We start from the raw sequence: 25,514 nt of genomic DNA on the forward strand, positions 1-25,514 counted from the left end.
TTATATTCATGGAATAAAATATGGGCATTAAAATTAGGTTTTTTCATAACATTCTTATACCTTTATATCAAAGTTGAGAAGGCTATATAAAATTTTACATATGGAATGAAGATCTATCTAATCATACACATATTTATCCTGAAATGAAAAATTTTATATCTCTAAAGGAAAAGTTACTTTGTTTTTCAAGCCTCAAGTTTTTGAGTTTTACATACTTCTCTTTTACAATAAGCCAGAGTTATAATTTCTCTATTCAAAAATATACAGAACATCTCCTCAGAAAAGAAAATCATGGACTTGGAGAAGAGACTTGTGGCTGCCTGATGGGAGGGGGAGGGAGTGGGAGGGATCGGGAGCTTGGGCTTATCAGACACAACTTAGAATAGATTTACGAGGAGATCCTGCTGAATAGCATTGAGAACTTTGTCTAGATACTCATGTTGCAACAGAACAAAGGGTGGGGAAAAAAATGTAATCGTAATGTATACATGTAAGGATAACTCTATCCCCTTGCTGCACAGTGGGAAAATAAAAAAAAAAAAAAAAAAACTAAGGGAAAAAAATATACAGAACAATCATATAAGCATTTTTTCAAATAATTTTTATTTTTTCCATTGTACTTGGTTTACAGTGTTCTGTTCAGTTTCTACTGTACAATAAAGTGACCCAGTCACACATATACACATGTTCTTTTTCTCACGTTATCCTCCATCATGTTGCATCATAAGTGACTAGATAGAGTTCCCTGTCCTATACATCAGGATTTCATTTCTTTGTATAAGCCTTTTTAAAGACAGAATTACAAGTATAAAGAGCCAGTTATTTGCAGTCGCAACTTTAAAAACAAGTCCATAACCTCAGACTTCAAAAGCAAGGCTAAATGAGGTATGTCATATAGCATATTATCATAACATGCTGTTTTGAAAACAGACTGATGTTGCACTAAAAATGGAAAAATAAATTATTCAAAGAAAGCTATACTATTGAGTCATTGGGTATAAAATATTTTTTCCTTTTCAAAATGCTGCGGTATGAAATTTTATGGAGTGTATAAGTAGTAGTTGTCTTTCCACATCTAAATCACAAAATTATCATACAGGTCTCTAGGTGTTAAGACATCCTAAAGTCAGACAGACGCAAGTTGCCCTAGGTTAATATTGTTGCTCTATTTAAAGTATATATAAGAAGGCAAATTGCCAGCCTCCTTCCGACTGAACTAGCATAATAATAACTAAACAGTAGACCTCCAATAAAAATGTATTAATTTGTGCAGTTATTCAGTGAGCCTCTGTTACATTCCTAACTCTGTCTTAATCCTTATATAAGTAAAAAGAGGTGTAAGAATTGTTGCCGTCTAACCTCAAGGATTAAAATTTTAAGAAAATCAGGGGCAGCACAAATGAGAACATTAAAAAAAACACAAAGATATTTGAGGAAATAGTAAAGTCGTAAAAATCAGAGGCATGAAAAAAAATCAGAGAAATGGTCCAAAAAGTATCAGAAAAATGTTATTGAAAAAGCCAAGTATTGTTGTTTGGATTTGAGTATACTGCAGGATGCTAACGCAAACACCCAACAGGAAGGTACCTGTACAAGACAATGTACTATAAAGATATGATGGACAGAGATGGAGACAATGGCAAAATGGAGAGGGAACAGCTACTGCTTTCCCCAAGCAGGTTGTGATCAAAAGGTCCGCATTGTCATATCTTGGGTTTTTCAATTCCAGATGCCTGTCTTAGACAAAGGGTAGCCATGGCCAAGACGGTGATGCCAGTTGATTCTATCTACCCAGTCCTAGTCCACACATGGGTCAGGGTTCCAATCGGAAAAGCAGAGCTCTAGGATATACATGTACAATTTATTATAGGGATTTGACCTTATGCAGTTGTCAGAGCTGGTTATGTAGTCTTTTTGAAGCTGGCATTTGTTATTTCTGTGTCTCATGCTGGAAGCTGAAGTCTGGAAGACAAGTGGTTAAGGAGGGAGAAAGGACATGAGGGGGGAGCAAGGAAAAACTAGAACTTGAAACATCGAACTGAAACCCATGAAAAAGAACCAGACCCTACAGTGGTCTCTCGCTGTTTTCCAAGTTTCCAAGTTTCAGAGGAGTCCTGCAGAGATACTGCATTCTTAGTTGCTGCCCCCTAACCAGCTGAGCTAGTGCTTTGGAAAGAAGATGTGTGAGCTGCAGGAGCATCTTGGGCTCTGCTCTGACCTCCAAGCATAAAATGTGAGATGCCTGCTGCTTGATTCTCACTCAGCTTCTCTATTCCTGAGACAAACGTCTGTTAGGTTCTTGACAAATGTGCCAGTGTCTCGAGAGGCATTCCCATTATCGAAGTTAGAGGCTTGGGAGAGTGGATAAAACTTGGACAAGATGTTAAGCAATTTCAATTCTGGATCTTGCTTTTGGCGAGATGAAATGACCATAGATTAGTCATTTAACTTCTTTGGTGCTCAGTTTTTCACATTGCTAAGATACAGGAGTTAGGGTCAACCCAAAACTACAAGTCTAAGAAACCATGGCCTATAAATCGTAAGATAACATGCAAAAGTTCTACCAGGGAAGATTATCACAGCTTTGTTATGCTGTGTGTATAGGTGCTGAACAGAAGAACTGAAGTTAAGACCACAGATAGGCCAATTTAGAGGCCACTGTATGAAAAAGGAAAGACAGGAAGACAGGGATGTAGTGAAAAGAGTAGGATGGTGGGTTGGAAGATCGGGACTCTTGTCCTAGCTTCCCCACAGACCCCTGGACCTAAACTCAGTCATTTAGCTTAAGGGGTCTCAGTTTTCTCCTCTGCCACATGAAAGCATGAGGCTGGAGTGCTCATCATGGTTCACAATGGAATTCCCTCAGGAACTTTAAAACAATATTGATGTGCAGGTCTCATCCCCAGAGATCTCAATTTAATTGGGTCTGTGTCATGACCTGCACATCAAGATTGTTAAAAACGCCCCAGATTCTAATATGCAGCTCAGCTTGAAAACTTGTTAGAATTTGTTTTGCTAATGGCAGTGTGATTTAAGGGTTGAGGAACATCTCTCCCTCCTGATCCACCCATACATGACCATCACAGACCTGTCAGTTTGCATGATAGTTCATCCTTAGAGGTTCATTCCATTGGGTATTGAAGGCTCTTCATTACTTATTAAAATTCATATCCTCATGCTAAATGTGACACCTTGAACTTACAATAAGTATATCTTACCTAGAATCATTAAAAACTACTTTGGAAGGAATCTCAGAGGCCACAAGTTCAAACTGCTAAGTATTTTTACTATGATTTTTATAGATAAGGAAGCTGAAACTCAGGGATGTCTTTCACCAGCATTAGTCTTTTCCCTAGCATTTATTTTTGGTGTGGATGTGGGGAGAGGTTTTGATTAATGCTCTTATTTTTACATAAATTTTTTTTTTTAAATAAGAGGTTTTGGACTATCATTGCATGACCATGCATTTTTAAAGACCCTGAGCTTTTATGTCAATCTACTTGAGAATTTAAATCCTTTTTGGGTGGGGATCCTCGTAAATGATGTTTTAGCCTTTAATATGCCTCATTTATCTAAATCATCATTTCCTGCTCTGTTTCATCATCGCCCTGTGATTACTTCTCATGATCTACCTTTCACTCTTTGTACCTTTTGTCTTAATCCACAATATCTCTACTCTGCTGGCCAAAGAGAATATATCATTGCCAAATTCGAAAGCAGAAAGATAAATAGCCATCATCTCATGTACATGTCTATGCTCAAAGACATGATGGACTTTTGCCTGTCTGGGAGTTGTTTGAGGTTCCACTGGAGTGAATGGATTAAACTCTATAAATTTGTAACACATTAACTAAATCAATCCCTGAAGGTAAAGTTGCAGTCAGAGCTTTGCCTACTCTAATTGAAGCACACTCTTCTCTCTAAACAATATAGTCCTGCCTGAATCTACCTGAGTTAAACTGGGGTATTCTAGGACCAGATGCTGGTGACATGGTGTTTGTAAAGGGATGATCTCATCAGAAATTCCATATTCCAAGAGGATCACCCAAGCAGGAGATTATGGCCAATATATTTATTATTCTTTGTGACTTAAATTCTAATTGGAATCATATAAACCTTCTTGTCAAAATTCTATTGCTGGTTTACTTCTCCATTGGGGGGAAACAATCATTTTTCTGTACAAAAACAATGCAATCCTTTAGATAATTTTAAAAAATCCTCATAAACCCTGTGTTTCCCTTCCTTTAATTTCTAATCTAAAACATGAGGGTGAGGGCAGTGTTTGAATGTATTATATATTGTCTAAAACAAATATACTTACATAAGGGATATTGCTGTAATATACTGAGCTGAGAAAATACCTAGTATGATATATTTTGTAGCCAGAGAGAGAAAGAATATCTTAAGATTTTTCATAAATGTGACCAAGATTTCTCCACTGACTAACCTCATGCAATCATTTTTAAAGAACTGAATGAGAGATAAAATCTGTTAATAATACCTATCCAGAAGGATTGGAAATTTATTACTTTCACTTGGAAAAGTTACTAACAAGATCTGAAGTGCTTTTTAAAAGGTTTAATATTTAAGTCCCAGGAATTTTCCTTAGTAACATTGGGATTTATTCGCAAATTAATGACTGACTATAAATTTCAATTCTCTCCCCTTCATTTTGAATCAAATCACATACAAAAGATGTTGTAATAAAATTTGTTTGGTGGATCACACACAGTTTTAAATTATGATAATCAGCATAGGATGATGTAAGCACTCCTGAATTTTAGCCTTTCACTCCACTATACACTTGTTATGAGCAAACTGGCAAAGTTCCCTTTTTAAAAGCTCTAGTATTCTCATTCATAAAATCTACTATGTGAGAGAATGAATCATAATGTATGTAAAATACCTTGAAAATTTTCTGACAAACTAGCAGCTGCTTAAGATAAAAGGGCCCTTTTAAAACAAAACATGTTTATTCTCAAGAGAAAGTTGTGATTAGCTGATTACTCCTACCACTAAGAATTCTATCAATTTTATCTTCTCCAGGATAGTCCCCTAAATTTGGCAAAACCTAGATCTCACCATTTCTTCCTCATACTTAAGGTATCTTCATACTTTGCTATGTGGATTGCCTGCCATTTATTGTTATAAAATCTTTATTCTCTGTTTACTTAATGTTCTCATAGAATCACTATATTTAACATTAGAGGAATGTGATAAAATAGTCTGTTTCTATAGAGAAAGGTGCAGTGTATGTTTGTTCATTTGTGTACATTTTGTTATACAATTATCAGTTTATTTAAGTATAATAGCTTTATTAACATGTAATTTACATACCATCTAGTTCATTTAAAGTGTACAATCTAATAGTTTTTAGTATATTCAAAGAGTTATGAACCCATCACCAGTTAGCCAACAGCAGGGATATATTTATTTATTCAATTATTTATTTATTTATTTATTTATTTATTTTTAATGGCTGCACCCATGACATATGGAAGTTCCCAGGCTAGGGGTCAAATCGAAGCTGCAGCTGCTGGCCTAGACCACAGCCACAGCAACACGAGATCTGAGCCACATTTGTGACCTACCCCGCAGCTTGTGGCAATGCCGGATCCTTAACCCTCTGAGTGAGGCTGTGGATTGAACCCACATCCTCATGGATACTAGTCGGTTTCTTAACCCACTGAGACACAATGGGAATTCTAGGGTCGTCTTTCTAAGAAAAAAAACCCGTAAAGCCTTGGTATTCTCTTAAAAAAAAATCGGTAAATTTTAGAACTTTTTCTTCATCCTAAAAGGAAACATAATAGACATTATCAGTCACTCTCCTTTTGCCCCAACTTTACCATCCGTGGTATTTTCTATCTCAATAGATTTGCCTATTCTAGGCATTTCATATAAATGGAATCATATATCACATTAGACATATGTATACTCACATATCACATTTTGTTTATCATTGATAAGATGATGATCATTTGAGCTGTTTCTACATTGGGGCTATTATAAACAATGCTGCTATAGATATTTGTGCAGAGTTTTTGTGAGAACACGTGTTTTCATTTCTCTTAGGTATTTTCCTAGGAGTGAAATTGCTGGGTGATTCGGTAACTCTAACCTTTTGAAGAACTACCAGATGGGTTTCCATCATTTAATATTCCCCACTGTCAATGGATGAGTGTTCCAACTTCTCCATATCCTTTTCAGCATATATTATTTTCTGACTTTTTAATTAAATACATCCTAGTGATATAAAGTGATATCTCATTGAGGTTTTTGCTGTATCCTGCATTTTCCTTATGACTAATGATGTCGAACATCTTTTTATGTGCTTATTGGCTATTTCCATATCTCCTTTGGAGAAATGTCTGTTGAATTCTCTTGTGCATTTTTGACTGGTTTGTCTTTCAGTCTGTTGAGAGAGTTCTTTATGTATTCTAAATACAAATTACCACTCAATGCAATATTGCAAATTTGGGCCTCCATTATTTTTAATGAGAAGTCATCTGTTAATGTTACTGTTCTCTTGCTAGCGATGAGTTGTTTTTAATCTTAGCTTTTAAAATTTTCTCTTTGTCTTTGGCTCATTTTCTCTATGGTATGTCTGTGTGGACCTCTTTCTGTATCTCTTACTGGGAATTCTCTGATTTTCTTAGATGTGTAGATGAATTTTTTTTACCACGTTTGGGTAATTTTCTTTGATTTTTTTTTCTAATCTTTCTCTTTTTCCTCTCCTTTCCACTCCTGCTACACGCATGTTGGCAACCTTAGCGATGTCCCATATTTCTCTGAGGCTGTGTTCATTTATTCTTCAATAGTTTTTTTTTTTTTTTTTTTTTTTTTTGCTCTGTTCTTTACATTCCATAATTTCTATCAATTTATCCTCAAGCTTACCATTTTTTTTCTTTTCCAGCTCAGGTCTACTATGAGCACCTCATGGTAATTTTTTATTTCATCTATTGTTCAACTCCAAAATTTCCACTGATTCTTTAAAGAATTTTTCTTTAGTAATATTTTCTACTTCATGAGACATCGTCATATTTTTTCTTTAATTCTTTAATCATGGCTTTCTTTAGTGTTTGGACATGTTTATAATAATTGTTTTGAAATTTGTTTAAGTCTGGCATATGGGCCTTCTTACATTGTCTTCTATTATTTTCACCGTGTAAGAGAAATGCATTCATGTTTCTTTGCATATTTCATAATTTTTGTTGATAATTGGCTATTTTATATTTTAAAATATAAAACCATATATTTTAATGGTTCTGGATATGACAGCACCCACATGTCTACCTCTGTCTCTAGGCTTACTGTTTGCTTATTTGCTTAGTGACCTGGCTGGACTATTTTATGGAGTCTATATCCCTTGCAGTATAAAGTCTCTGGTGTTGTTCCTCAGGGGGCATGGCCTTGGGCATGTGCACAGTCCTGCTGCTATGATAGTAGTTGTAGCAAGGCCTCTCTTTGACTGCTCCGTCCCCCAACCCCCAGCCCCTGATCTGTATTAAGCTAGCTGCCTCTTTTGGTATCACACCCAGTTGGTAGGTTCCAGTTATCACTATCTTATTCTCTATTGTTTTCAACAATTCTCTGGGTCAAAAACTACTCCACAGTGAGGTCCATTTAAATTCACATGTCTTTGAAGGGGTAGTTTTTGAAGCTAGGCTTTGAGATTTGTTCTGGACCTCAAGAATGTTCTTCTTAGTTATCTCTTTCTCTGGTTCTCCCTGGTGAACTAGCTGGCCTAGGATTTAGTTTGTTGCTCTCAAGGACCTACTAGCCCCATCTTTATTTTATTTCTTTTTAAATTATAGTTGACCCTCTTTATTTCTTATCACTAAAATCTCTATGGTTCTAAAGAGTGCCATTAGGCTTGAACTTCCCCTCTATCTGTCTGTTCTAAATAAAGTCAATTCCATGGGAAAGGTTTGGGGCTCTTTATTCTACCTCTTACACTTGGTCAAAATCTTCAAGATCCTCTCCAGAGCAGGAGCTGCAGTCCTTTATGAGCAGATCACTCAGCAGGGGCCATAGCATCTAGTCTTCTCAACTAGTCAATTTTCTCAGAGTGGAAACTCTGCCAAAAAAGTGAGGTGGGGTGAGATGAAGTAGGGCCCCAATTCCTGGCCTGCCACACCTGCAGTACAGGCTCCACCCTATGATAGGGAACTGGGTGGAGGAAACCTCCTCCCCTAACTTCTTAGAACATAGCCTCTGCAATAGAAGGCTTTAGGGGAATGAGAAGTACTGCAGTCCTGCACAACTTGCACTACCACAGCCCTCACCAGAGAACTGGGGCAGGGGGTTAGGAAGAGGGAGAGCAGGAATCTTGCATTCTAGTTTATATTGACTCATGTTGACCTGGGGCACTGAGGGCATAGGGGGGAGGAAGTAGGTTGTGCTCAAATACCACAGCTTGCCACTGTTCTTACTGAGATTTAATATATATTCTTGAATAAATGTTGTTGTTGATTATTAGCTGTATGTCCCTAGGAAAATTTTCAGAGGTTTTAAATAATTTGCTTTTTTATAATTTTCGTCAGTTGTAGTTGTTTTGCTAGGGAACAGATCTGCGGAGCCTGTCACATCACCATTTTGGAAGTGGGTCACCTATTTAACTCATGTTCAGGTACACAGCAGAAACATATTGTTCATCCTACTATAAATACTATTTCTGACATTTTGCTATGTTTCCTTCTAGGACATTTTTATAGACTTAATTTCTTTCAGTCGCACTTCCTTCATTTGTTCCTTCTCTTCTTCCTTCCTTCCTTCTTTTTTCTTCCTTCGTTTATTTATTTTTAATAAAATGTATTTTTAACTTTAATTTTTTTTTATATTGAAGTATAGTTTATATACAATGCTGTGTTAGTTTCAGGTGGCAGGTGTGCAGCAAAATGATTGAGTTATATGTCCATTCTTTTACAGATTCTTTTCCCATATAGGTTATCACAGAACATTGAGTAGTGTTCCCTGTGCTATGCAGCAGATCCTGTTGCTCTTCTTTCTATTTAAATGTTGAAAAGCCCTCCTCCCTCTCTCCCCATCCCCCAGTTTTTGGTTGAGGGCTATGGTATCTCCCAGGTTGGACAGGACACCAGCATTTCTCATCCCACTCAGATTTCTTGCTGCAGAGGCTATATGCTAAGTGAGTGAAGCTAAGAAGTTGAGTGGCTTCCTCCACCCACAGCCAGTCCCTCTCCAAGGGTGGAGTCTCTTCTGCAGTTGTGGCAGGCTAGGAATTGGGACCCTAATCCACCTCAGAATAGCTCGTTTTTTGGCAGTTTCCACTCTGAGAGAGTTGACTACTCTCTTCGTGTGGTTTTGTATATATTTTATTAACTTAATAATCTAAGATAATAATTTTATACATTGTTTTATATTTTAATATTCTAGAGATATATTAGTAATATTATATTTTGTCATTTTTTGCACACACACAGCTAAGCATTTTATATAAACGATCTCAATACTCATACTTGTATGAGACAGAGGTTCTTACTACCATCTTATCATGTTTTACAAATAATAAAACCAAGATTCACTCAGAAAGAAAGAACCCTCAGAGGCATAGCACTAACTATGGATGGAACCAGGGTGATCACAAATCTTTCATGTTCTAATGAATATGTTGTGCTTAATTTTTTTCTACCTTTATTGTATATTTTTTTTAGGTAGTTTTCTAAAAGTAAAATTACTAGGCTAAAGGAGATGAATACTTAAATTCTTTCTTTCTTTCCTTCCTCCCTCCCTCCTTCTCTCCCTCCCTCCCTCCTTTTTTTCTTTCTTTCTTTTTCTTTTTCTTTCTTTCTTTCTTTCTTTCTTTCTTTCTTTCTTTCTCTCTCTCTCTCTCTCTCTCTCTCTCTCTCTCTCTTTCCTTCCTTCCTTCCTTCCTTCCTTCCTTCCTTCCTTCCTTCCTTCCTTCCTTCCTCTTTTTCTGGACTCACAGCATATGGAAGTTCCCAGGCCAGGAATCAAATCTGAGCTGCAGCTGTGACCTATGCCTCAGCTGTAGCAACACCAGATCCTTAACCCTCTGTACCATGGTGGAACTCCTCATTTTTCTTGATAAGACTTGATAAATTTATTTCTAGAAAATCATTTTTTATTAATTTTGTTTCTTCAAGAGGGCAGCCTCTTTAGTTAGTTCCTAGTGGTCTAACTAGGTCATCTGACTCTATAGCTGACCCTAGGGTTCTAATGACTGTATGCTAAGCTGTGTAGAAAGATAGCCACTGATTACTGCTGTCCCCACGCCCGCCTCCACAGCTGCTCCAAATTCAAACTAACAGCCAAATGAATACACAGGCACATCTCCTGCAAGTTACCTGCTTCTTACAATTAATTTGAGATAGGAATAGTAATAAATGTGATTTTATTCTTCCTTTAAACTCTCTGGCTGGTTGTGGTATTAATAGAAAATATTGATCAAAATAACCAATAGTCCAGTTAATTTGGGAGAAGAATCAACTTCTACAAGAGAATAGTTTTACTCCTGTGGTATGAAATAATATACAATCATATTAATTTAGTCCAGAAATAAGTTGAAATTATGTGTACCCCCCACCATTCTCCCTAAATACACACCATGGGCCATAATAACTTACAGTTTTCCTCTACCATAAAAGCAAACAGAGAATCATATAACCTATATTTTATTGGCAGGGGCAGGAGGTATCTTAAACATGAAAATTCCAAACTGGCATTTTCTCCAGAATGCAGAGAGGACTCCCTTTTCAGATGTGACCTTATCCTGAACTTCTTTGAAATTGTACAGTCAACTGGATGTAATTGACCCTATCACTTTCCTGAAATTTGAAGCTGTATCTAAATATCTATATACCTATATGGAGAGATACAAATCTATAATATGGATATACATTAGGTATTATTGAGGAAATGATAGTCAAAATCTTCAGACATTCAAAATATCTTCACATGAAAACATGAATAATTGTTATTACTAATTGAAAATACTCTACTTGTTATCAGTTCCTGTGTAGGTCTTCCCTTCCCAAGGAAAAACATTGGAAGATTAAGAAAAAACATAATAACTGAGGTTAAAATCCCTAGAAATACATTGTTAGCCTTTATCCACTTCTAGGAGGGAGAAAAAAATCAATTACTAATTTTATTTTAGTAGTTGCTATGGCCATAGTTACCAGGAGAAACAAATTCTTTAAAAGCCAGTTCATAGTCATGACGGTGTTTTTTTTTCCCTAGGTGACTTCCACAGAATAGGTATTTGACAAAAGTCCCACCAGTAGCACCACCACAGACCATGCTCTGCCAACACATCCTTGCCAGAGCCATTCTCAATGGCTCAGACCAGAAAAACAACAGAAATTCCTCTGAGCAAGAATATGAACCAACAGGTCCCAACCCAGCGGAGAATGTTTAATAATACCAACCTTTAAAAATTTTAGTGTTTTTCTGGAAGTGGGTTCATAAGATTTAATATACATATATCATATAATTTGCTAGTGATACTTTAAAATAAATATTACACAGATTTGGTTTATAAATCCAACTTTTGACAAGACTGAGAAGAAATAAACCCTCTAAAGGGAAAACATGCCCACCTTTTGTTGTGCATACTCATATGCCTAAAAGTGTTCAATAGGGAATACCTTTGAGGAAACACATTTGGCCCAAACATCTGTGCTCCATTGTGTTTCCCTGAACAGATCTACCCATTCAGGGACTATAAAACAAGAATTCAGATAAAAATGTACGTAAGAAAGACACATTTCTCTTTTTAAACCTCATTTATCCATGATGAAGCTATTAAAAGAAGGTTCAAGTTAACAATAAAGAATAAGGGATAATTGTGTGAATATCTGTGGTGAGAAGGTCCAGACAAATGGCAGTGGGGTTAGAATGATGGAGACCCAGCGACCAGACAGACCACAAGGATGTTCTCTGGGGGCTTGTATGAGTATAAATAAAGAGAAAAAGGTCCACACAGATGTGCCAAAGATTCATGGTAAACAGCTGGCAGACATTCCAGTTAGTGAGGAAAGTGTGATGCTGGGGTGAGGAGTGGAGAGGCCAGGCAGAGCACAGGGGTGGTGATGGACAGGAAAGGGGGAGCAACACAGAGATATTTAGGAAGAAAAGCACAGAGCGTGGAAAGTACAGCTATGGTGCCTACCGGGGGAAATGTGTTCAGGAGTAAGCCTCTGATATCTCAAAGGGCCCCAATTCTACGGTGATAATGGGGCGATTCACAAAGCAAAGAGCAAAGCACAAGTGATTCTGCTTCTGAAACCAAAGGGCCTTAAGAGGATTCTCAGAGACAGAATAGGGCACTTTTCCATAGGCAATGCATGTCAGAACCTGCTTGGAGGAAGGGCAAGCCATTTTTAAGTTACACAACTATTCTGCCCTTCTAGCCCCTGCTGTATCATAATAAGCCACTGTCACTGTTAGGAAAACTTCTCATTGCACAGGTGTGTTGGGACAAATAAAAAAGGTGGCATGCTGAAAATCTCTGAAAAAGGGCTTTGGTCTTTGGCAAAAACAAAAAAAAACAAGCAAGGCGCTTGGTATCGTTCCAGCGCAACATCAGAAATACAACTGCTTGATGCTGAGCACCAGGCAGCAAGATACAATAGGAAGCTCATGCACTGTGGATTCAAGTCAGCCAGGGTTCAGGCCTCAGTCTGCCACAGACCATGGGCACATTTTTAAACTCATGGACTCTCATTTCTCTGCAAGTACTCCAGGTTCCCACGACTGTGTATTTAGAGAAAAGTATACACATGGTGGTCCAATATGGGATTCCCGAAACCATTTCCAATACTTAAGCTTTTCAGTGGTTTATAACATCCTTCCTATGACCCCTCCACCATCTGTCCTTTCTCAACGAGCTGGAAATATCCCTCCAATCTAATTCCCTGGGGTTGGGGCCCAGGCAGAGAATGCCACAGAGACAGCAAAAGAAACTGATGAAGGATAAGCTGGGAACTGGATGGAAAGGTAAATGATTGTGACTATAGGCTCTCAGCAAGTCAGGGGAGGAAGATGCTGGAGGATCTGGGGCCCGTCCGATGTAAACTCCCAGATACAACTGCTCTGAAATGGTTAGATCACTTCCTTTGTGTCCTTCTCAGGTTCCTGGCACTACTCACCATCTGTGACGACGGTCTTTTTATTCCTCTCCTCTTTGTCTCTCTGAAGAATGAACTCTTGTTTCAGACATTTAAAATGATGAATTACACAAATAAGTATATCATTACAAATCAAGATAAGTGCTAAGAAAGAAAAGAAGAGGATGCAATGAGAGAGTATAATGGGAGTTTGATTTAAGGATGGGGGTTGGAGTTGAGCAGTGGGGAAGCAGAATCAGTAGACGCTAAATGTGTCACGAGTGGGAAGAAAGTGGTTTCTAGGCAGAGGGAACAGCATCCCCCATGACTGGGATAATAGCTCTGAGAAGAAGTGTCTGTGTCTATTATCCAGAAACCAGCTTCAGAACCAGTTGACCTGTGAATGACTTGATGCTTACAAATTTTTAAAAATTTACCCCCCCCCAAAAAGAAAATCAGAGTTCCCTGTGGTTCAGTAATGAACTTCACTAGTGTCCATGAGGATGTGGGCTTAATTCCTGGCCCCGCTCAATAGGTTAAGGATCTGGTGAGCTGTGGTGTAGGTTGCAGGTGGGCTCAGATCCCATATTGCTGTGGCTGTGGCGTAGGCCAGCACCTGAAGCTCTGATTCAATCCCTAGCCTGGGAACTTCCAGCCCTAAAAAAAAAAAAAAAAAAAAAAAAAAGTAAAATAAAACAAAAAATAAAAACCACCATATCTAAATTCTTAAAGCATGAGACTGAATCAGCAATACAAAATGATAAATTAAAATTCTTTAAATAGTAATTATATAGATACAGTCATTTCCATCATGACTTAATGTGTTCCTATCACTTTTCCCAAGCCCCAATGAAAGGAAGGGGGAGAGAAAAGGGTAAGATGTTCCAAACTGTCTCTCCCCAAATTCTCCAACCTTCCATCAGTGTTTAAGGAACTTAGGACCCTCTTACATTCCTCCAGAACCATATCTTAAATTCTGTGCAGATTGTCTTACATGTGCTCCATGAATAAGAACTCTCAGCTTCTTCCATCTTCTTCTCTTGAACCCAGAAGCAGCAGCTCTCCTGTGTGCTCACCTGCACTCCTGCTGCTGTTGGCCACAGGCTGATGGGCACCAAAGGAAGGCTTGGCCAGCCTGTGATATCTGTCTTGAGGCTGTTAATTTCTTATATTGAGGGCTCTACTGACTGCACCTGAAAAATGGCTTTTGCTATTATAGAAGTTTCTAGAACTATTTCTCATCATTGCAAGAAGTTGTTGAAAGTTACTGGTCTCACTGTTTCAAGGAGATTACATTTAGAAATAAACTAGGCTTTACTCGCTCATTTCCGTAAAGCTCCTACATGAGGATTAAGCCATCTGGCGGTAAGACAAGCCCAAATGATAAGTATTCTACACATAAACAAGGAGCGATGGCTTAAATATTATCAATATGCTCTTCCTTGTATTCCTTCTGAATACAAGATCTCCACCTCTGTTTACTCAAGCATCTGTTAGCCTCAGGGGATGTTTGTGAAGAGAAAGAACAAGTTAATACTTGGCCTCTGAAATCAAAATAGACAGACTATTGTTATGAGACTGGAATTTTCAGGTTCCACAGAGATGTTGCCATCCTTTTAGGTTATGAAAATATGCTCAGGGGACTCACTGCAACATGGACGGTATGCGCCATCTGGGTCAAGTGAATGTGAAGAGGAGATGGGATTTGGGGGAAGTAGAATCGACCTCTTCAGTCTGAGGGAATTTGTGGGAAGGAGAAAAGAACAGTGAGAGAGAGTGACCAATAGGTCTGTTCTGTTGTCCTCTCCGGGTGAAGAGGGGAGAACATTCTGGAGAGGTGAGGGAAACACTGAAGGCAGAGAAGGGCTCTGCCCACTCCCCACGGAGGCCTCTAGAAAGGGGTCACCCCTCTGAAACATCGCCCAGCCAGAAAGTGGCCACAGCAGCTTGGCAGCATTAGGTGATCAGGGGGAGGGAAGCCTCAGAGGTTAACTCTCTGGACTCATGGTCACTTTTGAAGCAACTGAGACTCTGGCTGGGGAGCTTGTCACACACAAGATGGCTTTGTACCTGGGGTTAGTGAGCAGCCTGCCAGGCTCAAGGCTGATGGGGTTAGTCCCTGCAGGGTTTATACACAAGCAGAAGCCAGTGTCAGGTCTGTTTGCCAGGGAGGGCTGTTCGGCCCTGACCATGCTGGCAAAGACCAGCTCATAAATCTGGCCAGCTGCACACTTCAGCTGCTAGGGACAAAAGGACTAGCAGACCAGCTGGATGAGGGACATTGTTCTTGAGCCCCATGTGACAGACAGCATCAAGACTGAGGGCCCAGCCCTTCCCATTAACTTAGGGTTATAATGCTTGGCACCCCTTTATCAGCATGCTTAGACACTGACTTAGGGAGAGAAAGAGTGACAAGATATGGTATTTGAATGACTATATTATGACACTTAAATGGACTATTTAGATCAGACTAATACTGAGACCATGCAGTTTATCTATTCTTATTATTGTTTTTGGAAGGTTTTTTTGGAAGATGGTAAATAGTATGAGTACCTTCATGTCAAAGATTATGCTTTTTCTATTTTGGCATCTCTTCCAGTGCCTGACCACGACTCTGCAAATAAAAGAAGTTCAAAAAAAAAAAAAAAAAATCCCTTATAGGGAATTCCTGTTGTGGCTCAGCGGGTTATGAACCCAACTAGTATCCATGAAGTTGTGGGTTCGATCTCTGGCCTCACTCAGTGGGTTAATGACCCGGTGTTGCCATGATCTGTGGTATAGATCACAGACGCAACTCAGATCTGGCATTGCTGTGGCTGTGGTGTAGGCTGGCAGCTGCAGGTCCTATTGATCCCTATCCTGGGAATTTCTATTTGCAGTGGGTGCAGCCCTAAAAAAGAAAAAAAAAATCTCTTATAATAATGAGTAATGAGTAAACAGATATTTTTAAATTTCAATGGTTTGCAAAATCCTAGAAAGCAGCTCACGTTATCTTAAAGTGTATCCCCTATTTCCACACTTCTCTAACCCAGAGCTCCAAAGGCATAAATCACCTTGAGTAAGAAGAAACCAGGTCTGTAAGACTGGATTTTCCAACTTTGAGAATTTTTCTGTTTCCTGGTTATTTTTGTGTTAGAAGGAGGCAATCACATCTAGTTTGTGAAACCCTGGCTAGAAGAGATTTTCAGTCAACACACAAAGGTTCACAGAGGTTTTTCCTTCCAAGAATAATCTCCCAGGGCCCCATTCAACAATAAATATTGCCCAACTTCCCCATGCAGAAGTCAGCATAAGGCCGCAAACGCTACGGAAATTGTCTCTGCGTCCAGCCGGCTGGCTTGGCAGGCTAGGAGCCAGCGCACAAAGAAGGCCCGTTTCTGTTTGTTTTCCTCATACTTTTCCCCTCTCCCAGCAGTAAGCCATGGAGAGTTATGGAAAAGCTTGGGAAGATTCTCTTTTTCCATAGAGCCACTAATTATGAAGAACCAAAGTTTTTGCCTAAATTGTCAGAGCAGTGATGATCCTGCCCGCTGCACACCCAGCAAACACGGACTTCTATAAACCTTACTCCTCAAAAAAATTTTAGTAATACGGATTCTTATTCTTTTCTAAAAATTGAGATTGATTTTTTAAAGGAATTGATGTCACCACATATTTATAAACGTGCTATATATGTAAACATATAGATGCGTATTATACTAGAAAAAAAAATAAAATGAGTCTGGGGAGAGAGACCTCAGAGTCTTCACTCACTTTGTTTCATTTTGAGGCTCCTTCTCTCAGCCAAATTAAAATGAAGACAATAGCCATTTTATGATGCACTGCCTTTGTCACCCTGTGGAATCCTGAGGAGCATCCTCTAGTGTCATGGAAAGAGCAGCACAATAACAAGCAGTTTGCTATCTTGGACAGATTTAGCTTGTGATGCCAGTGTGAGTAAAGCCACTGGTTTCCTACAGGAAATGGGCCCAGTCCCTTTACCTCTCTGGGTCTGCATTTCCATTCTGAAGAAAAAGGAGACCTTGTAATAATGTTTGCAGTTCTGTCATACCAGATAAAATTATTAACAGGATATAAATCTTGACATGTTGGCCTGAGTTATTCGTTTTTTTTTTTAAAGAATATTTTAGGTGATTTTCTAAAGTCCATTTTTTGAGTTGATTAGCTTATATTATTCTATAAGTAAAATCTTTCCTTCACATCTATTTCGATACCTTAAGGTAAAATTCATACAGGAAATATAGGATAAATATTTCTTTCCCATTATTGTACCTTGTCTTATCAAAGCCAACATAGCCATGATTTATGTCTGGTGTTGTTCATTTGTGATTTCCTCTTTGGAGTTCTGAGTAGCTGCCTCTTTGAGGTAACTGTATTTTTATGCTAAAGAAAATAGGGCGTACTTTGTTGGTATTATCAATGTAAACCTTATAGTCCCTGGAACCTACCTTGGCCCATTTACCAATTCCTCAATTTTTTAAAAAAAGTGCTAATAGTTTTATTAACCAAAAGGCTCTCGTGCTGTATAATCTTAATTTTTGGCCATAGAAATATATTCAAATAACCTAGGTAGTTTCAGTAAGAGAAATGACACATTTGTTAACGAAGGAATCAACATCAGAGAGATATTAAGATGCCAGCTCAGAAACAGTGACTTTGGTGTTACAAAGCGCCATGAGAAACAGTTTTGCCACACACATTTAGAAGTTTATGTACAAAATGATCAAGCAAAAATCGTTTTACAATTTGCACAATGTGTGCAAAATGTATGTGTGCAATTTGTTTGAAAATGGTATTAGTAATAGAGATGGGGCATATTTTTAGCTATTTTAACAAAAGTATTAGCTTGTACTACATACTCCAGACATACTGCTCTATTAACAATAATCACTTGGTTTTATTAAGTTCTCAAGAATATTGATTGGCAACATTTTACACCTATACTCAGGTTGAGCAAGTACAAATATCTCACAGATCAAGAAAGAACATGACATGTGGAACCATTACTTTTCCAGTTACAGGTGATTACGTTCAGAAAAGAATGCAATAATCCCTTTAATGTGAACTCTACTTAAATGTCCACTTTCCACCTTTGTCTCTTGCCAGAAGCATAATAATTATTCCAGACCTGGGCTATGTAATAAACGTCTGGGAATAGTTTGCTTGCTTGAGCTGTTTCTCATCCTCAGACATAGAACACGTGGTCCATTCCACCATCTGAGTCCTTTACATGTAACTTTTCCTAGTTTTCCACCAGTTAGTCACATGCTCCAAAATAAAATAATGCAAATAATAAGATGTCATTTCACCTTTGGCTCAACCTACTATTCAAAGAACCGTAGGAAGTCAATTAAACTGTTCATTTGAAGTAGGATTGAAAAAAAGTGGTATGTTGGAAAATAATACAGAGAAAGTGCACTTGTATTTCCAGTCTCTGAAACTATTACCAAAGTTTTAGGAGTTTACAGCTTGATGAAAATCCTCCGACAAAATCAAATAGAAGAAGGGGATTTAGAAATCAAATGACCACATTTTAACATGTAACCAGGGAGGGTGATGAAAGCATATTAAGAATAATAATAAAAAAAGCCAAATACTAACAGATGTGGAATATTATACAAAGCACTTACCCAACAGGCATCCACATAGAGAAGAACTATGAGAATGAGAAGCTAAAAGGAATTGGTTTTTATAGGTTGATTTACTCTGTTTTCTAGTAGGCTGAGTTCATCCAAATTTGCTGGGAAATTTGCATTGGGCCTGCCTGACTTAGATGCCTGCTAAATAAGTCTTGCTGTGGAGATGAGTGGTCGGCCAAGTGGGTGGAAGTATGGACTGGAAATAACATGGGGAGACATTCCGAGGGCTGGAACATATGTCACTTATCCATTGTATTACATAATGTACTCTTGAGCAGACTCGATCTTGATACTTCTCTGTGGCAATGGACCTCAGAATGGACTTTGAGTTTCGCTCCTGATGCTTACCCTCAGGTCCAGGCTGACTATGTCTGTACCTAATCTACCAAGTAGGTGATTTCCTTGGATTTATAGCCTGGTTTTACCAGTCAATCACCGGGGCTCTCACAAGTTCATGCTTACAAAGAGCCTACCACTCTTCAATAGTCTGATATGCCCTACAGGGCTCTCAGGTCACCTGGCCCCAGGCTCACTCACCAAGTTCAATCATGAGCACTCTGAGTTACCCTCCAGTTACACTGGATTTCTACTGATCTCTAAAATACAACAGGCCTTTCTCTTGGCCTGAGATGTTTCTTCCCTAAGCTCTTTACACGTTTGAGTTGATCTCCTTTAAATCTCAGCTTAAATATAGATTTTCAGAAAAGATTCTCCTAAACACTAGGTAATAGTTTCTACTTTAATGGAAAGGAACCATCTCTGTTAGAATCTGTAACAATAGTCCATTACTCGCCTGAAGATGACATGGTTTCCTTGCTTGGTGTTGGTTTTCTTCACTGAAATGAAAACTGGGGAGAGAAAAGTTCTGTCTCGCTCATGACTGCGTCCCTAGTGCCTCGTCCAGATTCTGAAATGTGGTAGGCCTCAGCATAATGCAGTTAAATAAGCGAATGAAAAGAAGAATGAAAGGTTTTATAGCAAAATGGAAAGATGAGAGAGGAAGAGTAGCACATGTACACAGTGAAGGACAGGGGAGAAAATTAGGGGAAGAGGTCGTTTATTGCCTGTGGGTCATTTTAAAATTCTTTGTTTCCTCCCAAACCTATGTGGCAAGATGGAGGTGTATGTTAGCATATCCCGGGGTAATTTGGGGATATAACTAGGAAGGAAAGGAAACTAAGAGGGTAATATCCAAATTACCACAGAAACTAACTGAGCCTCTTGACTCACTCATAAACTGGTTACCTTAACCATCTACCATGTTTATAAATTGGGAAATTCAGCTCAAAGATTAAAGTTTAAACATCTTAGGGATGTTAACTCAAATGATTAATGAAAGTGGCAGGCAAAAATTGGAGCAAGTTTTGCTAGAAGAAAGAAAAAAGAAGAATGCTTGTTACATCCACATTATTAAACTCTTGGGAACAGGATAAGATTAGAGACGTTCATGTGAGAAGGTAAGAGTTAGAGCCAGGGCTAAATGTGGCTGAGAGTAAGCCTGGGGTGATGTGTATTCATACCCCTGAATAGCGGAGCACCCACCATCACCCTGGCAGTTGGTTCAGTTCAGTGACCTACAGCCAAGCCGTGTTAATACCCTATTCCAGTGAGAAGGGATGTTTCCACCGCCTCTGCAGATGGAGCAGTTTTTCCTGGTGTCGATTAAGTGGAACTTGAACTGTAAAACAACAGCCTCATGAAGAGAGCAGACAACTTAAGCATTTTCCCAGAAGTACAAGGCTCTCACTTGTCCCAGCCAAGGGCTCTATGTCAGTCTGCATTGAGCAGCTTGCTGAAACCCGCCGAGCTGACAGCTGCTGCTGGCCTGGAGCCCGCTGTGGACCTGGGGAGAATAACGCTCTCCTGCTCATGTGGGGCTTCAAATATAGCTGAATCACCACTTTGGAGATACAGAATGTGTCAGCTTATGGAGGGCCAGGGTCATTGCTTGCAATCTTCTTGGGTTGGACGGTAATATAGGCCTTCAAAAGACATGTGAACCAAACCACATGCTGTGTTACTTCAGTTCATCAGTTTGAATTATTCTTCTGTTGCAGAAGATGGATAGGTGGATTTCCTAAAATTAGTTGTGCTTTTCCACTGATTTCAAAAAGTTAAGGATGACTTTCTAGATTCTGAAAAATATTTCTCAAATAATAGTGCCTTCTGAAGAGATCCCAGAGATCCCCTAGACTAGCATCACCTGTGATCTTAAAGATCTCAGGGCATGCAGAGCTCAAGGATAATTAGCAGGAACCCCTCTGTTTCATTTCTTTATGCCCCAAGTAGTGGCAGAACTTCAAGAAATAGATTCAGCAAGTATTTTCACAGATGAAATTTGTCAACCCAGAGAAAAGATGAGGCCACAGCTTTTTAGAATACCCACATAATGTAATTACAAAGAGATCCTTGGATGTAGCTCCCAGAGATTCATCTTCCTTTTTGACAAAGGATTCTTAAACACTATAATAATTCACCTTATATAAGGACTGTGCGTCATCAGAAACAATTTATGAAGCAGTAGGAGGTTGTATATGGCAGTTTATTAAACACTTCTCACATACATAAACAGCTAGTTTGTTTTTTTTCCACATGTAAGTAATTTAAGTTTTCTACAAGTTATCTCATGAAATTTAGAGGAAAATGGATATCATAGAAGTGACAGGGAAGTGCTGGAAGATACTGAAACACCTTATGGAAATAACTAAGGCTCTGGATAACATTTTAATGATGTGTATTTTGTTATAAACTAGATTTTTGAAAATTGGCAAACTATTTCTGTTGTTTTTATTTTTTTAATCAGAGGGATACAGGCAGACTAGTGACTAGATGTATAAAAGTTGAGACAAAACAAAATCCATGCCCTCGAAATTGGATTGTTATGATCATTATACAACTACAGATGTGATAAATTCATTTAACTAATAAAAAAAAATCCATGCCCTTATGTAACTGGTTATCAGTGTAGCAGACTAATTTGCATATTTAATTATGTAATTAGGCCGATGAAAGTGTCTCCTTCCCAAAGAAATGGGCAGCACTAAAAGAACTTGTAACACGATACCTGACTTAATCTAGAAGGTGAAATGAGGGTTCTCTGATGAAGTAATACTAATCTGAGTTACAAAGGATGAATAGTATTAGAAAAAGGAGGAGAGGAAGAATGTTTCAGACAAAGCTACAGCATGTGCCAAAGACTTGGGATGAGGGGAAGCTTAGCAAATATAATAACTGAAAGAGAGCCAAACAGGCTAAAATATCAAAAGCCAGAAGGAAAGTGATGGAAGATGAAGGTATTAATGTAAGCAGGCTCTTGCTATTTTTTTAACATTAAAAATTTAGGATTTTATCTTAAAAGTTAATGAGAAGGTTTTGAAGTATTTGATACATTGGAATGCTATGATTAGGAATCCATTTAAAGAATATGTTTCTTTGCTATTTAAAAAAATGAAGAAGGAAGCAAGAATTTATGTATACAAATGCATTCAGCAGCTATTGGAGAAGTTCAGGAGAGAGATAATAGTTGCATAAACTTGGCTGGTAGAAGCAGTGGAAATGGAAAAAAGGAGGTGGCTTTACATTGGAATGAAGACTGATTTACCTGGCACACAATGGGCTTCTATAACATTTGTTGAACCAATGATTTGTTTTGCATCTAGGAACAGAAAAGAATGAAGGATTCACTGGTTTAATAGGGAATTATTATACATAAAGCTGTACTCTATTCAAAGTGTTGTCCACAGAACCAACAGCATTAGCAATGCCTGAGAGCTTGTGATCAATACAGAGCCTCTGGCCCACCCAGAGCTGCTAAGAATAGGGCTACTAAGGAGATCCCTAGGTGTCTGTAGACATATTGAAGTTTAAGAAGGAGTGCTCCAAAGTAGGGCAACATTGGGGCTGAAACATGTACAATCTTAAGAGAACAGATTAGTATCAAAATCAAAAGAACTAAATTCAGAGACATGTTTACATTATATGTAGATAAGTAATAAGAACCTATTCAAGATGGGCTTGAGGCAGGATACAAGATTAACATGCAGAAATCGGTTGCATTTCTGTATACTAACAACAAAATATTAAAAAAGGAATATAAAAATACAATACCCTTCAAAATTGCACCTCCCAGAAATTAAATGCCTAGGAATAAATCTGACTGAAGAGGTGAAAGACATATGCTGAGAACTATAAAACATTAATCAATAAAATTAAAGAGGATTCAAAGAAATGGAAAGATATTTGATGCTCCTGGATTGGAAGAATTAATATTGTTAAAATGGCCATACTACCCAAAGCAACCCATGACATTTTTTTTTCACAGAACTAGAACAAAGAATCCAAAAATTTATATGGAACCATAAAAGACCCAGAAATGCCAAAGTAATCCTGAGGGGGAAAAAACCAAGCAGGAGGCATAACTCTCCAAGATTTCAGACAATATTACAAAGCTAGAGTAATCAAGACAGTCTGGTACTGGTACAAAAATAGAAAGGCAGAACAATGGAACAGAATAGAGAGTCTGGAAATAAACCCAGACACCTATGGTCAATTAATCTTTGACAAAAGAGGCAAGAATATAAAATGGGAAATATTCTCCTCAACAAGTGGTTCTGGGAAAACTGGACAGCTGCATGTAAATCAATGGAACTAGAACACAGCCTCACACCATGCACAAAAATAAACTCAAAATGGTTTAAAGACATAAACATAAGACAAGACACCATAAAACTCCTAGAAGAGAACATAGGCAAAACATTCTCTGACATCAACCATATAATTGTTTTCATGGGTCAGTCTCCCGAGGCAACAGAAATAAAAACAAAAATAAACCAATGTAAATTAATCAAATTTGCAAGTTTTTGAACAGCAAAGGAAACCTTTAAAAAAAAAAGACAACTTATGGAATGGAAGAAAATAGTTTTGAACTATGCAAACCTTGCTTTTGAGTTGCATAAGTTGTTGGTATATTAAAAAAGCCCCAAAACCCAATTAAAAATTGGGCAGAAGACCTGAATAGACATTTCTCTAAAGATGTACAGATGACCAACAAGCACATGAAAAAGTACTCAACATCCCTGATTATTAGATAAATGCAAATCAAAACTACCATGTGATACCACCTCACACCATTCAGAATGGCCAACTTTAATACATCCACAAAAAGCAAATGCTAGAGAGAGTGTGGAGAAAAGGGAACCCTCTTGCACTATTGGTGGGAATGTAAGCGGGTACAACCACCATGGAGAACAGTATGGAGGTACCTTAGAAAACTATACCTAGAACTACCATATGACCCAGAAATCCCACTCCTGGGCATACACATGGACAAAATTTTCCTTGAAAAATATACATGCATGTTCATTGCAGCACTATTCACAATAGCCAAGATATGGAAATAACCTAAATGTCCATCAACAGATGAATGGATTAAGAAAATGTGGTATACATACACAATGGAATGCTACTTAGCCATAAAGAAGAACAAAATAATTCCATTTGAAGCTACATAAATGAAACTAGAGACTCTCATACTAATGAAGTAAGAAAGACAAAGATAAATATGATATCACATATCTGGAATCTAATATATGGCACAAATGAATCTATCTACAGAAAAGAAACAAACTCATGGACTTGGAGAACACAAGTGTGGTTGCCAAAGGGGAGGGGAGGGAGTGGGATGGACTTGGAGTTTGGGGTTAGTAGATGTAAACTATTGCATTTGTAGTGGATAAGCAATGACATCTTGCTATATAGCACAGGGAACCATATCTAATCACTTGTGATGGAGCATGATGGAGTGACTTGTATTTTACAGTTACAGAGTGCTTGCTTTTATATACTTTTTGTGTTAGAAGTATTTGAGTTAAAGGAAAAACTCCCCACCCCCTTTTTAGGGCTGCACCCATGGCATATGGAGATTCCCAGGTCAAATTAGATCTGTAGCTCCCGGCCTATGTCACAGCCAAGCAACGCAGGATCTGAGCTGCGTCTCTGCAACCTACATCACAGCTCACAGCAATGCCAGATCCTTAACCCACTGAGCAAGGCCAGGGATCGAACCTGCTTCCTCATGGATGCTGGTCAGATTTGTTAACCACTGAGCCATCATGGGAACTCCAAAGGAAAACTCTTTTAAGAATATGTGAAAGACGGTATTGTATTTTAGAGTGCATGCAAGAAAATACTGAAATTCATTTTTACTTTCATATATTTTGACAGAGGCTAATTAGGAAAAAAACCCCTGAGATCAATACTATAGGTCTACATAATAACCTCATAAAATTTGTATGCCTTGTGTATAAGAAAAATCATGTATAAGTATAGAAATATTAGAACTTAGAAAGGAATCAGATTGCTATGTCATTATGAATCTTGAAAAGAAGAATATGCCAAAAATAGTTCTGGGTTACACTCTGACTTGAAGTACCAAGCAAATGAGTGTAGTAGTCTACTTACCACTCCACACTAGATCAGTTCCATATACCCCAAAGGCATAGGGAGCAGAGAGGGAAGCCACAGTATTTCATGTATCCTTAATATATTGCCAAAAATGGACAAGGTTCAATTGTTCTCACTGGCTCCTGAGGTTATAGAGCATCATTCTTTTCTAAAGTTCCAGCTGGCAGTGACTTTCCCATCCTCTCTTCTGCTCCCTTGTATTTATTTTATATTCATGCACGTGACTGCAGCGTTACTGAATCAGCCTGTGCAATCTTGCAATTATTGTTTTCAGAAAAATGCACATGACAATTACTAGGTCAACAGTTGAATTATTCAA

The 25,514-nt window shown here is 38.2% G+C and overlaps 1 long non-coding RNA gene across 5 annotated transcripts in view; it reads left to right on the plus strand.

Moving 5' to 3' along the window:
- The window catches only part of LOC106510002 (uncharacterized), a 129,291-nt gene that overhangs the window by 10,903 nt on the left and 92,874 nt on the right, over positions 1-25,514 (plus strand). Inside the window, exon 3 of one of the 5 annotated variants that reach the window (XR_002343171.2) lies at positions 8,565-8,632. The exons of the other annotated variants lie outside the window; for them this stretch is intronic. This is a non-coding gene — a long non-coding RNA (uncharacterized LOC106510002). The remainder of the gene's footprint in view (positions 1-8,564; positions 8,633-25,514) is intronic. 5 annotated transcript variants of the gene reach the window in all.

This window comes from Sus scrofa, chromosome 4 (genome assembly GCF_054392235.1).
Source record: "Sus scrofa isolate SSC_HxYL_T2T_F1_AM1 chromosome 4, Sscrofa_HxYL_maternal_Yorkshire_Landrace_v2.0, whole genome shotgun sequence".
NCBI lineage: Eukaryota > Metazoa > Chordata > Mammalia > Artiodactyla > Suidae > Sus > Sus scrofa.